Source organism: Lissotriton vulgaris, chromosome 4_1 (assembly GCF_964263255.1).
Source record: "Lissotriton vulgaris chromosome 4_1, aLisVul1.2, whole genome shotgun sequence".
Lineage (NCBI taxonomy): Eukaryota > Metazoa > Chordata > Amphibia > Caudata > Salamandridae > Lissotriton > Lissotriton vulgaris.
The window spans coordinates 864157830-864172585 of record NC_141691.1 but is presented as its reverse complement, the minus strand read 5'-3'; positions in this window follow the sequence as shown (position 1 = coordinate 864172585).

Below are 14756 nucleotides of genomic sequence, written 5' to 3'. Positions count from 1 at the left end.
AATATGAGACATCTCAAACAATCATAAAATACCAAAACATTATGATTAATTTTCATACACTGTAAATAATGTTACTTACAAATATATGCTGACAAAATATACAACAAAAAGTCTTTAATGGTTTTAGATACTTTTCCTCATGGCCAAATAGTATGTGTCAAATCCTTAGTTTGGAGGTTGTTCAATAGTAATCCTCACCGTCTGACTCCCAGCCTTCTGATCCAAAATCACCGACATCATTTCTGGCATACCCCAAGGCTTATCCCTCAGCCCAACACTATTCAACATCTACATGGCCAACCTCACACAAGTGGCCCGCCATCACAACCTCAACATCATCTCCTACGCCGAAGACACCCAACTCATCCTCTCCCTCACCAAGGAGCCACATACCACCAAAAGCAACGTCCACGAGGGAATGAAAGCCGTCGCGAACTGCATAAGGATCAGCTCTCTAAACCTGAACTCGGACAAAAACGGAGGTACTCATTCTCAGACGACCCCCTCAGCCTGGGACGACTCCTGGTGGCTGACTACACTGTGAACAGTACCAACACCTACCGACCATGTACACAACCTAGGATTCATCATCAACTCCATCCTCTCCACATGTAAGCAAGTCTACACTGTCTCCTAGTACTGCTACAACACCTTGCGCATGCTCCGCAAAATTTACAAGTGGATCCTAACCGAAAGAAGAAGAACAGTGACACAGGCCCTCATCAGCAGCAGACTAGACTATGGCAACACACTCTACACAGGAATTCCAGCCAAACACCTATAATGACTACAACAAATACAAAACACCTCCACCCGACTGATCATCAATGACCCCTGCTGCAGCCTCATCACCCACCACCTGATACACCTACACTGCCTCAATGTCAACAAGATGATCACCTTCAAGCTCCTCACCCTCACTCACAAAGTACTCTACAATACCAGACCAACCTACCTTAACAGCAGTAATCCTGAAAGGCCAAATTTTGATCCTAAAATTTTGGCTTTAAAAATATTAGGTAAGAATTTGGTAACTCTTTAGGCAAACATTGTTTAAAAACCAATTATTATTATTATTATTATTACTGAGTTTTATACCGCGCCTGGTTACCCTTGGGCATCCCCGCGCTCTTCCAGAAGGAGGCACCATAACAAAAGACAGAGACATTAGGCAGGGAACAGGTGGGTCTTTAAAAGTTTACGAAAACGTAAAGTACTCGTTTCAGAGCGCAGGAATAACGGAAGGGAGTTCCACAAAGTTGCAACGTTTATGGAAAATCTTCTGCCGCCAGACCTGGCCTTCCTTACTCTCGCAATTTGCAGCAGATGTTGGTGATCCGAGCGCAAGGTACGAGGGGCCTTATAGGGTTGAACCATCTCCCGTAGGATAGGTGGCCCTTTCCCCTGCAGTATTTTGTGGGCCATGCAGAGTGCTTTAAAATTCACCCTCTCTCTGATAGGAAGCCAGTGAAGCGCCTTAAGCGCCGGGCGGGCAGATTGACGCCTGGGAAGATCCGTCAGGAGCCTAGCAGCAGCATTTTGTACTTGCTGCAGTTTGTTTAGGGTTGTTTCTGGGGTCCCCAGAAACAGCGCGTTGTTGAAATCCAGCCGTGAGATGATGAGTCCCTGGATTAGCAGCCTCCTCGAAGCCATCGGGAGAAGAGTTAAGATCTTCCGGGCAGACCGGAGCAGACCAAAACACACGCCTGCTGTCTTTTTAGCGTGTGTCCTAAAAGAAAGGTCCTGCTCCAGCCACAGCCCCAAGCTCTTAATCTCCTGTTTGGGGGTGGGTGCCACTCCCAGGCAGCTGGGCCAGCTGCTAGGTGAGAGGGAGGGAGGGGAGTTCCCCAGCATCATCAATTCGGTTTTCGAACCGTTAAGTTTGAGTGCTGAGCTGCACATCCACGTAAAGATCTGAGATAAACAGGTGTGCAGCCGGTCGGGTTGGTTTTCCGACTGGGGGAGCCCTACCACCAGCTGGGTATCATCAGCATAGCTGATGATCTTGATACCCAGTGGCAGCACCACACTCTCCAGTGGGGCCATATAAATGTTGAACAATGTAGGGCTCAACGATGAGCCCTGTGGCACACCACACTGGAGAGGGACAGATGTTGATTTCTCCTGGCCTTCCCAAACCTCAAACGTCCGGCCTTCCAGAAATGACGCGAACCATTTCAGGGCCATCCCGGAGACCCCCACCCCCGCCAGCTGTTGGAGTAACACCTGATGGTCTACGGTGTCAAATGCCGCACTAAGGTCCAGGAGGATCACTGCCACCGATCCCCCTGAATCCAAAATGCTCCTGGCATTCTCCACGACTGCGAGCAGGGCAGTATCCGTCCCCTGACCAGGGCGAAAACCCGTTTGGGAATCACCCAGGAGGGAATAGGATTCCAAAAAACCCGATAAGCGCCTGTTCACGAGTTTCTCCGCCACCTTGCTAATGCCGGGAAGCAGAGAGATGGGCCTAAAATTAGCAAGATCGGCGGGGTCCAGGCTAGGCTTCTTCAAGAGGGCCTTGACATCCGCCCCCTTCCAGCTGGGGGGCACCACTCCTTTGGAAAAAGAAAGATTTATAAGGTCAGTCACAAGGCCGCCGATGGTAGAGGCGACCTGCTTCAGGTATTTCATCGGTACAGGGTCTCTCGGGGACCCACTCTTCACAGTCGCCAGAACCCCGAGAGCTTCCTCCACAGTGACTAGACCTAAGGAATCCAGCTCCACTGACCGCGGCCCGGGTCGGGGCCCTGGGCTGCCACCCGAGTGTGTCTCCTGGGCTAGCCGAGGAAGAGATGCCAAGATGTTTTCGACTTTGGTCTTAAAAAAAGAAGCAAGTTTGGAACATTTCTCACGAGGGTTATCGTGAGTAACCGGGGGTTCAGGAGTTTGCAGGAGTTCTCTGATAACCCTGAAGGATTCCTTCGAGGAGTTAGAGGAGAGACCTATTCTCTCCTCGAAAAACACAGCTTTCGCTGCCTTGATGGCAGATTTATAGGTACCGAGAGCCACCCGATATTCTGTCCGGCTGTTTTCACTCCAGTCCTTCCTCCAAATCCGCTTCATCCTCTCGCAGCCCTTCCTGAGTGTTCTCAGCTCTGGTGTATACCAGGGGGCTGATCCCACTCTTCTACCCCTGGTAAGTAATCTTTTCTTCGGGAGAATGGCATCAAGCGAATTAGTCAGCCAGGTGCTAAGGTTCACATCGGCTACCAGCGGATCAGACCCGAAAAGGGGCCGGGACGACTCCAAGTGTGTTGCCCAGATGTCCACTGGAAGCCTAGACCAGGCTCTTTCAACCGTAAATACCCTGGGGGTTGATGCCACTGAGACATCAAGCTGCCATCGGGCCGGGACCATAAAATGGTCTGTCCAGGGCAGAGCCAGTGCGGGCAATACTTTGAGGCGATCCGAGTTTGAGAATATAGGATCAAGCAGGTGTCCCTTCGCATGCGTTGCACCCGAGTTGGCCAGGCTGATCTCAAACGCCTTGAGATCGAACTGAAGATCTACACCCAGAGAGCAAGAGGGGTCGTCAAAGTGAATGTTGAAATCACCCAATGCCACAAAGTTGGCAGTAGAGGAGGCAAGGAGCGCGACCGTTTCGAGAAAGGAGTTGATAAAATTGCCCAAAGTCCCAGGGGGGCGGTAAATAAGAAGGCCAGCTAGGGACGCCGTAGGCGACAGACGTAGGGAGAACTGACAGCTCTCGCAGTCGCTCAACCCTCCATCTTGAACCTTGCACACTAACGTATCCCTGTAAAGGATGGCAATTCCTCCACCCCGCCCCACAGGTCTGTCTAGATGAGATATTAGAAAGCCTGTTGGAAGTGCTCTAACCATGTCCGGGCCGGAGCATGAGGAAATCCAGGTCTCCGTTAGGAACAAGACATCCAATTTATGGTCAAGAATGAGAGAGTTAATTTCAGTCACGTGATTGGGTAGAGAGCGACAGTTCAATAAAGCTAGTGATAACATAGAGTTGTCTAGATCCGGATAGCAGGCCCCACAGGGGAGGAACGGGTATCTGTCCGCGTGAGCATAGCTACAAGTAGATACGATAGGGGACCGCCAAGACAAAAGTTCATCCCTCCTATACCTGATACATGTAGGGGGTGGCTCCTGTGAGACAGGCAGGGGGACCAGCCCTGAGCCCGTCTGGGCCCGGACGGGCACAGACGGGCTGAACTCTGGCGTAACTCCGGCGTCAGTCCGGCGTCCCCGCTGCGCGTGGCCGCTGCGCGTCAACATGGCTACCTAAGTACTCTCCTAGCGAGGTAGAGAGAGGACTTCAACACGCGCTAGGACCCACTCACCTAAGATGGCCGCCACGAGTCAGGGGCAGAGGACCCACAAAGAGCGGTGATTTCCACTATTATAGTGCAAGTATGGTGACAGAGGTGGGGGTATGCGAGGCCAGGCTAATTAAAAACAGGGGATAAGTGATTAGAAACAAGATAAATAAAAGACAAAAAACGGGTATTTTAAAAGCAAGGAACTGCCAGAAGCAGCGCTCCAGGTATAGCGCTCACGCTGGAATAGGGCGTCGCTGCAGGATTTGCCTACCTAAGTACTCTCCTAGCGAGGTAGAGAGAGGACTTCAACACGCGCTAGGACCCACTCACCTAAGATGGCCACCACGAGTCAGGGGCAGAGGACCCACAAAGAGCGGTGATTTTCACTATTATAGTGCAAGTATGGTGACAGAGGTGGGGGTATGCGAGGCCAGGCTAATTAAGAACAGGGGATAAGTGATTAGAAACAAGATAAATAAAAGACAAAAACAGGTATTTTAAAAGCAAGGAACTGCCGGAAGCAGCGCTCCAGGTATAGCGCTCACGCTGGAATAGGGCGTCGCTGCAGGATTTGCCTACCTAAGTACTCTCCTAGCGAGGTAGAGAGAGGACTTCAACACTCGCTAGGACCCACTCACCTAAGATGGCCGCCACGAGTCAGGGGCAGAGGACCCACAAAGAGCGGTGATTTCCACTATTATAGTGCAAGTATGGTGACAGAGGTGGGGGTATGCGAGGCCAGGCTAATTAAGAACAGGGGATAAGTGATTAGTAACAAGATAAATAAAAGACAAAAAACGGGTATTTTAAAAGCAAGGAACTGCCAGAAGCAGCGCTCCAGGTATAGCGTTCACGCTGGAATAGGGCGTCGCTGCAGGATTTGCCTACCTAAGTACTCTCCTAGCGAGGTAGAGAGAGGACTTCAACATGCGCTAGGACCCACTCACCTAAGATGGCCGCCACGAGTCAGGGGCGGAGGACCCACAAAGAGCGGTGATTTCCACTATTATAGTGCAAGTATGGTGACAGAGGTGGGGGTATGCGAGGCCAGGCTAATTAAGAACAGGGGATACGTGATTAGAAACAATATAAATAAAAGACAAAAAACGGGTATTTTGAAAGCAAGGAACTGCCAGAAGCAGCGCTCCAGGTATAGCGCTCACGCTGGAATTGACTATCATTACAGTGTGTCCAACCTTTCAGACATTTTAAATAAACAGTGTAATGTCCAGATGTTGTAGAAGGACCATCATGAAAAATAATTGCTACAGCTACAAAAGTTCTTCCTGATATTGATACTTGAGTAGTTACAAATTTTTTATTTAAAGTTTCCAGTTTTCTTCCATCAGCTCTACAACGTTGCAGCATTAAAATTACATACTGTCCATATCTTTGTATAACTAATCTTGATGACATTTGTGATTTACATTGGCTACACTCCATGTTTTGACTTGCTCCTCTAACTAGATTGTTAAAAGACACTGATTCACTGTCTGGTAAAGTCAAATATATAAATGTTTCAGTGTCTATGTTAGTACTACATGTACCAAACAATTTTCACAGTCATGTTGCCATTTATAAGAAAGGCCAAAAAGGTTTTCAATATCCATACCTTCTTCTTCCAATATAACAAGCATATACATTAGAAATTCATGACAATCTTGCTGAATATTCTGTGTAAATTGAGTAGAACCAGAACATATGTCCAAAACATTTCTATCAGAAACACTTTGTATTTTACTTTTATCACTACTACATTTCTCATAAAGAGAATACAACGAACAACATCTTTTTTTCCGATTTACAACAATTTGCTGTTGCAAACTTTCGAGAAAAAAATATTAACAACTACATTAGCATAGCAGTTGAAACTATTTTCAAACTGATAACCAACAATCTCTTTAACAGTGTCATTTTTCTTTTTGCTTGCAATCACAACTTCATCTTGTTTTTTTTCTTTCTCTACAGACATTCTCATATCTTCTTTTTGTACCTACCACACGCTTTTCAAATGCTGGATATTGACCTAAATTGGGTGCATATTCTCTTCTTAACCTATTATACTCTTTCACACAATTTGCATCTGATCTAAACTTTTTCTCATCAAAATCAATCAAGTACAATCCAGATAAAGTTCTCACTTGAGACAAAGCAACATATGCCATACCCTCTTTAAACACAGTACTTCCAATATTCACTAAAGCACTATCTATACTTAAACCTTGAGATTTATGAATAGTCACCGCATACACCAAAGAAACAGGAATCTGTTTTTTGCGAACATACAAATCTTTTACAAGCAAAAACCGAGCTGAACAATGACTAAATTGTTGGGCTTCTTCAATTTGATCAAATATGATTTTCAAAAATGCAATACTATCTCTATTTATGTAATTAACGAAATCAACAACTTTACCCCTTGCTCCATTTACTAAACCTTTTTCCACATACAAATTACGTCATAAAATGACCCTACAGTTTACACATGCATATAAATTCTTTTCTAAACCAGCAGTTTTACTTATCGATTTCTCTAAAGAATCCAATTTCCTCTTCAACTTTTCAGTCAAAATAATATTGATTCCTTCATGCTCTATTTTATCAATAGCTTCCAATTTTATAATTTCTTCATTTTCCAACTTTAAAATGTCTTCATTGAATATAGAACATTCACGCAGTGTTGGCATTAAGCAGATTACAGATTTGTTTTCGGCAAATCTCATATATATTCTCAGGAGCAATATTTTCATTTGGAAACAAATTGGAAAGTGATCGTCTCTGTAAAGCTTGTTTGGCTTTTCAGTCACTTCTCTAATTTTTATATCTTGAAGAATAGTTCCAAAATCAGCATCATTTGCCTGTCACATATTTGTAATAAGTTCCTATACTCAAAATATGACCAATTGTTAACATTTCCAATGCTCCCCAAAGACTTTCTGGTATCTTCATGCACCAGTGTTTTAAACACTGGTTGTCCTTTTACAGGAGTAAGTTGTAGTAGATCTCCAAAAACTATGACGTGTTTTCCTCCAAATAATATGTCATACTCTGTTTTAAGAATTTGCTGCATTCTAAAATGCACAAAGGCAAGCATTAAGTTTGATACCGTGCTTACCTCATCAATAATGAGAAGTTTCATTTTCTTCAAGACTCTTGAAACTTCACAACAAGCTTCTCCAGATAGCTTGTGGTATTTCAATTTGTTTTCATGTTCTACTGGTAGCATTAATAAATGATGTAAAGTAATTCCTTTAATACTGTGTGCTGCCAACCCAGTTGGAGCAGTGACAACACAAGACAAATGCGACTCAGTTGTTTTCTGTAGATAAGTTGTAATTACTTTAATTAAAAAACGTTTTCCTGTTCCAGCTTGTCAACTCACGTACATTCGGATAGGTTGAAATGAAGAGCAAGAGCACTCTTTCTTTTCATGAAGTAATCCATGGTCAATCTGTTCTCTTACTTGGTCATATATCTATTTCTGCTCAACATTTAGATGTTCTTCCAAGTTTTGTAAGTTTGTTACAGCTTCTTGAGCTTGATACATTGCTGTTTCCACCTCATCCATGGCAATTGTTGCTTCATTTTGAACAATTGGTTCTCCTAGTGGATCCTGACTCAACGGAGCAGAAGTTTGACTGTCTTGAGAACTGTCTCTAGCAATCTCAGCTGCAATTGTAGCTTCTTGCTCAATTTTGTCGTTCAACATTTTCACATAATTATCAAAAACAGGACATTGTATTGTATCTTTAGTTGCATTGAACAAATCTTCATAGCTTTCAAAATCTCCAAGTAATTCCAATTCTGAACGCCACGGCATGAAGAGTTGCAAAAGAGCTAAATAGTAAAATTCCCTTTAGTCGCGAGTTTCGCAACTCAGTGTACGGTCATTAATCAAATGTCCTTTTCTTTGTTTCACCAAACATCCTTCAGAACAAATCACAGCATATATACCATTATTGATGTTTTCTGTAATATTCAGTTTAAAAATATAGTTTTGCAGCACTTCATAGAGACAAATGTTCTCAAGATGATGACTTCTATTTGGATAATATGTATCCAACATATTTGTTTTCACAATATCTGTACTTTCTGGCTCTTTTTCAGCTAAATATTCAATTTCTTGTACAGATTTAAATACTCGATTTTGTGTTGCAGCAAGACCTAGACTCACCCAAAAGATTCTTCTAGATTTGGAGTAGAGACTTACAATTTCAATTTATAAAGCTTTATTCGACATTTGTCATAAAAGCATCTTTCCTATCCCTATACAATAAATACTAAGTCTAAAAATAATTTTAAAACACATATTAAACAGTTTGACAGCCGAATATTACCAAATAAATACTGTAGGGTTAAAATTCAAGTAATTTCTAAAAAAAACAATTCATACAATGCAATAGACTAATTTTTTAAACAACACTAGATCATGATATATTGAGGTTTGTCTTTAAAGTGCGTGTGCGTATTGACCATGCCCAGGCAAGAAATTTAGCTACTGCGACTACAAAGAGTGTGGAGCAGTCCGTTTCAAGTATTCTCAAGGCTGTTGATTGACTACGTGTGCCAATATTTTGGCAAACTGGCTTCAGCCATTTGCGTCTGGGGGAAGCATATTGTGGACAGCAAAACAACAGGTGGGAAATGTGTTCAATTTGGTCCTTGCAAAAATAACAATGATCATCCCACATTGGGGACCAGTGTTTTTTAAAAGCATTTACTGGCAAGGTCCCAATACGAAATTGGAAATACAATTTCCTATCAAATGGACGTTCTATGATGTCCCAATATATTTCACATGACGGATACATTTTGATGTCCCAGAAACGGGTTGTCAATGCTGAATTGGAACCTTTACAGAACATTACTGTGTACACCATTTCCCAATACAATTCTTTTAGTATTGCTTTCGATGGAAAGCTGGCCACATCGCAGTTACCCCATAGATGGTCCAATTTTAATAATGCAAGAAGCCCCTTGAGTTCTTTTAACCATTTGATACAGTGGAATCGGTCACACTCAATGACATCCTTCAGAGCTTCAGCATAATGACACAGCTCTGGGGTCACCATCAAGCGCCTCCAATATAGGAGTGGCCGTAGCCTGGCTATATCCTCTATGTTTTTCTTGCCAAGGTCCAATTTCAGAGTGAGCATGGGTGTGCTTTGTGGGACCATGACTAGCCCTCGCAAAAACCTGTTTTCGGCACAGCTCAATTCTTTTAGATTAGAAAACCCCCACAGTTCAGACCCATACAAGCAGGCACCTAACACTTTCATATTGTATATCTCTAGTGCAGAATTAACCGGCTTTGTTAGTGATTTACGATGTTTCAGTGCTACTGCACCCGCAAGCTGGTTAAACTTTAGTAGAGTATTATCAATATGCGATTGCCACTTCATGTTTCCTTGCATGGTGATGCCTAAATAAGTAAAGGCGTCTACTTTTTCTAAGGGGATGTCTTTATATTTAATTACTCCTTTAAATGAGGATTGATAGTTTAGGCACATGAATTTAGTTTTGTTAGTATTCAATTCAAGTCCTTTACTATCACAAAATTCCCCAAAGGCATCAACCACTTTCTGGAGACCGCTCGGAGTGCGTGAGAGTAGGAGCGTGTCGTCCGCGAACATTAGAACTGGAACGTGGCGACCTGCTATAATTGGGGCATCACTTGGGGATTTCATTAAGTGGTCAACAATTCCATTAATATAAATTGAAAATAGTGTTGGGGCTAGCACACAGCCTTGTCTGACTCCTCGTTCTACTGGGAAGGAATCTGTGGTTTCGCCTTGCTTGCCCCATCTAATTTTGGCAAAATTATTATCATGAAGGCGGACAAGGAGGGTGATGAATTCCTGGCTTAGACCTACATCTGCCAGGGTCTGCCACAATTTTTCTCTGGGGACTAAGTCAAAGGCCGCTTTTAGGTCTACAAAGACAGCATACAACGATCCCTTTTTCAGTGTGACGTTTCTCCAGTAAATTGTTAAAAAATAGAGAACTTGGTCAACACTGCTGGTCAGTGGACGAAACCCTGCCTGATAGGGGGATAGTATATTTTTATCGTCAATCCATTGTTGTAGCTTGTTCTGGACTAGGCGACCCATTACTTTTTGCGCCGTGTCTATGAGACTTATTGGTCTATAGTTTTGGGCTAGCGTTTTATCTCCTTTTTTGAAAATGGGGATTATTTCTGCTCCCTTCCATGAGTGGGGGACTTCCCCACCCATTGCCACAGCATTGGCCAGCATTTCAAAATATGAGCACCACGCATTCCGGTCCGACAGAAACACGTCGGCCGGGATGCCATCCATACCTGGTGCTTTCCCTCCTGCTATTCCGTCCAATGCTTTAATTACATCATTCTTGTCAAATATTTGGTTTCTGAAAAAAACAGAAGGCGGAGGTTGGGCAGAAGCATGGACCAAATTGCGGGCATACTGCGGTCTAAAAAACTCAGTCCATTTGTTAATAGGGACATTATTTTGTGGCTGGGCAGCTATTCCTCCCCTCTCCCATTTTACAATTGCCCAAAAGCGCTTGGAATCCTTGGCAGCACAAGCTTCCTTCAATTCCTGCCACCCTTCTTCATCCCAGCGTTTCTTTGCCTTTTTTTGGGCTTGTCTATATGCATCTCTTGCTCTTCTAATTTCTATTGCATTGCCAGCTTTTAATTCTATACTCAAATTAAGTCGTGCCAATCTGCAACTTTTATCGTACCAGCCTTGTCTCTGTTGAATTTTAGCCACTTTACTAGAGTCTACTTTTTTGAGAAAAAAGCTTTTTAATTCAGAAAAAAGTTTTTCGTGGGCCTCCATCATGTAATCCTTAAAACTTGGGATCCCTTGTTTAGACTTAATGATGTTTACTTTGTTTACCACTAACACTTTCAGTGCCTCTAATTTTGTGTTATCTTTTATCATCATTCCCCATTTAAGGTGGCGCTGGTTGTTGGAACATACTACATCCTGCGTCACCATTCCGTTGTCATTAGGGTGCGATGAGGGCTTACCATGAAAGAGAAAGGTTAGTTTCAGGGGATTATGATCGCTTTCTATTCTTGATTCTACGACCATATCTTGCATTTTGCTCCAAAGTTTTACATCTATTAATATATAGTCGATCCTACTGGATGAGCGCCCATTGTCAAACGTATTTTTACCTAGTAAGTCAGAGGGCGTGCGCCCATTTGCCGCTCTCAGACCTTTGGCTAGGCATAGGCTTTTTAACTGGATTGCTACATTACTCCATTTTTTAATAGCAGGCAGATCCAACTGGGGAATACCCCACTTGGCATCCTCCTCCTCGGACAGAATCCGGTCCTCTTCACCCAGGGGCTCATAAGTTACATTAAAGTCACCACCTATTATTAGTTGGTTTTGTGGTGGTAATAAATCTATGTACTGCTCTAAAACTACTAGAGTGTTGGAAGATTGTCCCCTAGACACTCCCCTAGCGTAGACGTTAAATATACTAAGCTCTTGGCCGTTATCCCATCTGACAGTAAGGGCCAGAATGTCGTTTGATGGTATTGATAATTGTGTTATCACGGCATTTAGAGATTGTCGTACCCAAATTAACAAGCCTCCTGAGGGGCGTCCGAGGCGGTTTCTAATTGCCGGGATGTGATAATTTAGATATCCCACTTTAAATGTTGGAGTAAGTGACCATGTTTCTTGCAGCATGATGATGTCTTGCTGATTAATATATTCAGCCCATTCCAGTGTGTTAATCTTGCTTGCAATGCCTGCAATATTCCATGATACTAAGGATAATATATTAGATTTACATTGATCGGGTAGGTGATCTTCTTTCTGGTCTCTTACATTAGTTGGCACTTCTAATAAAGATGTTTGTCCAACCCTTGGGCTGATCTCGGACTCGCTGATCTCAGTAGCACATATATAAGCTTCTGTTGCTATATTTAGCCCTTTTAAAACGGGTTTGTTACATAATGGTTTTATTTTCTCTGTGATCGAGTAACCCAGATTAGTGCTAATTGTATTTCCTTCTCTTGTATGATTTTGTTGCAACGGCCCAATATGAGGGGCTGGGTCGTAGCTTTCGAGTCAATCGCATTCATTTAGATCCGATAGAGCCGAAAAGCAATTTTCCAAATTTGGCCCCCAGTCACCATTAGTTCCGCCCCTAACCCTTCTAGGGCCAACCACTGACCACTTCGTTCTAAGGATAGTTGGTTTTGCTAATAGACCTCTTCTACTGTAGAAGAAGTCTAACGTTAGCGGGACTATTTCTGCCGTTCTTCTTTGGGGTGGGAGAATGTTTTGTAGGATGTCTGGCAATACATCCGGACCCTTCAGATTTAAAACCACACAGTCCCCGGCGAATTTCTTGGGTTTGGACCCTATCCACTTAACTCTTCGAGCTGATACCAAATCATCGGTCAATTTTTCTCTACCCCAAGGAGTTGCTTGGATATTATTGCCCAGCCACTGCAGTGATTTGTTTAGAAGTGAATCTGGGGTCTCAATCTGGTCTTTTCTCAGTACTGGGACATTGGCAAGTACTAACACTAAAGGTGACGCTTCCACTATCAACTCGACAGGATTAGAGTCAAGGTGGGAGTCAGATATAGAACCATTCTCTGTTGTTGGGGGGGGAACCACATCAGCTGGGTTGACAGGGACGCCTGTGACACTGAGAGCACCAGGCTGCACTGATGCCAATGTAGTTTTTACATTCTCAATCATGTTTTCCTGAAGCTCATCTATTTTATTTATGATTGAATTAGGGATGTCCCCCAAATTGTCATTTGCTACTTTTAATAGGGCTTCTAATTTGTGTACTTTATCAGACAAGTGATCTATTTTGGATATAAGTGGTTTAACTATTCGTACCAACCTCGATTCTAACATACCCATGAATTTATTGGACAACAAATCATCCCAATCTATAGTGCTACTCCCTTCCTCTACTATGTCATCAATTACATTTTTGTGTTCAGTGCTGGTTGTAGTTAAAGGTTTTTTACTATTTGACCGTAGTCCCGGCCTTTTGGAGGTAACTTTGGTGGATTTCTTAGCTGCTCTAGGCGCAGGGACTGGCGTTGGCGGGGTGATACTGCCATCAACTGACACTAAATCATTACAGTGCAGGTTGGGTTCAACAGCCACTAATGAATCTATGTTCGTGACAAGTTGTGGGACATTTATAGAGGTGTTCGGTGCAAAACAATCAACATTTTCCACATTATCAGTGACACTTGGAATCATAGTTTCTATGTCCAAGTCAATTAGGCAGGACACCTCTGTTTGAGCACAAGGTGGGGAGTCGTTAAGCCCTAGGGAGGACCGCCGATCATTGATTATTTTAGTCACTCTATGCACTAAGTAGTTCTCCATGGTGTTGACAGGCGTAGCAGGTGTTTTCTGTTTTGACATTGTAGAAAAAGAGGCACAGTTGGATAACAAATTAGCCCCGTACGTGTACAGAGTCAAGAACAAATAGGGCACTATGACAAGTAACTCACGGTACAACAGATGTTAGTGTCCCGGTCCAGTCCAGTCGTGGCCAGTCTTGGACTGTCTTAGACTGTCCGCCCTTTGTCCGGGCTTCGTCCGGGCGTCCCGCTCGCGTCCCGCGACGCGGAGGACGGCGGGATTTTCAAGCGCCTCCGGGCGCGATGACCCCAGGGAAGGTGTTCCGGGTCAGGGAGCAGGCTGGGAAATGTAGTTCCCTTCAACCGGCGGCCGCGAGGGAGACTCGAGCGGCGGCGGGGAGGAAACCAACAAGCGCCCAAACAGGTAGGCGAGGAGCGCTGACTCTTGGCACCCACAGGCAGGATCCGACAAAATGCTGACAAGACACCCCAGAGACTTACAGATGATAAGCCATCCGAGCATTCATACGCTCCAATTTCTCGATGAGATAGCGTCTTCAAACTGTAAATATATAATTTCTTACTTAGACTCTTCTCGTCGTAAATCTCTTCCCACATTTCCTTCAATTCCATCTTTTCTGATTGTGTTATGTAGGATGTTACATATCGAGCAACAGCAATGGAATTGTCCGCAACGTATTGAATATCCATGTTAGCATTCCACATGGACAAAATAACAGGGTTATAGTCATTTACGTATTTTGACTCTTCATTTCTTCTTAAGTTGTAGGTATTTTTTGGAGACTTTCTTGTGATAGTATGTCGCAAAGATGACATAAAACTGTTCACTCTTCCTTTCGATATTACAGGACGTGGAAATCCAAAACGACATTTGGTGTACAATTTGTCCTTAGATTTGTACTTTCAACAACAGTATTTCCCACAATGATGGCTTTGGAATCGTAAGACTTGTTGTCTTAAGTCCTTTTCTTCTGTGCTTTTGGGTATAGCGCATGTAGCATATTCTTCAATAAAAGACAACATAGTATCATCCAAATCTGTTCCAAATTTGGGGGCATCTTTGATACATATTAGCATATGTGTGTGAGGAGCACCTC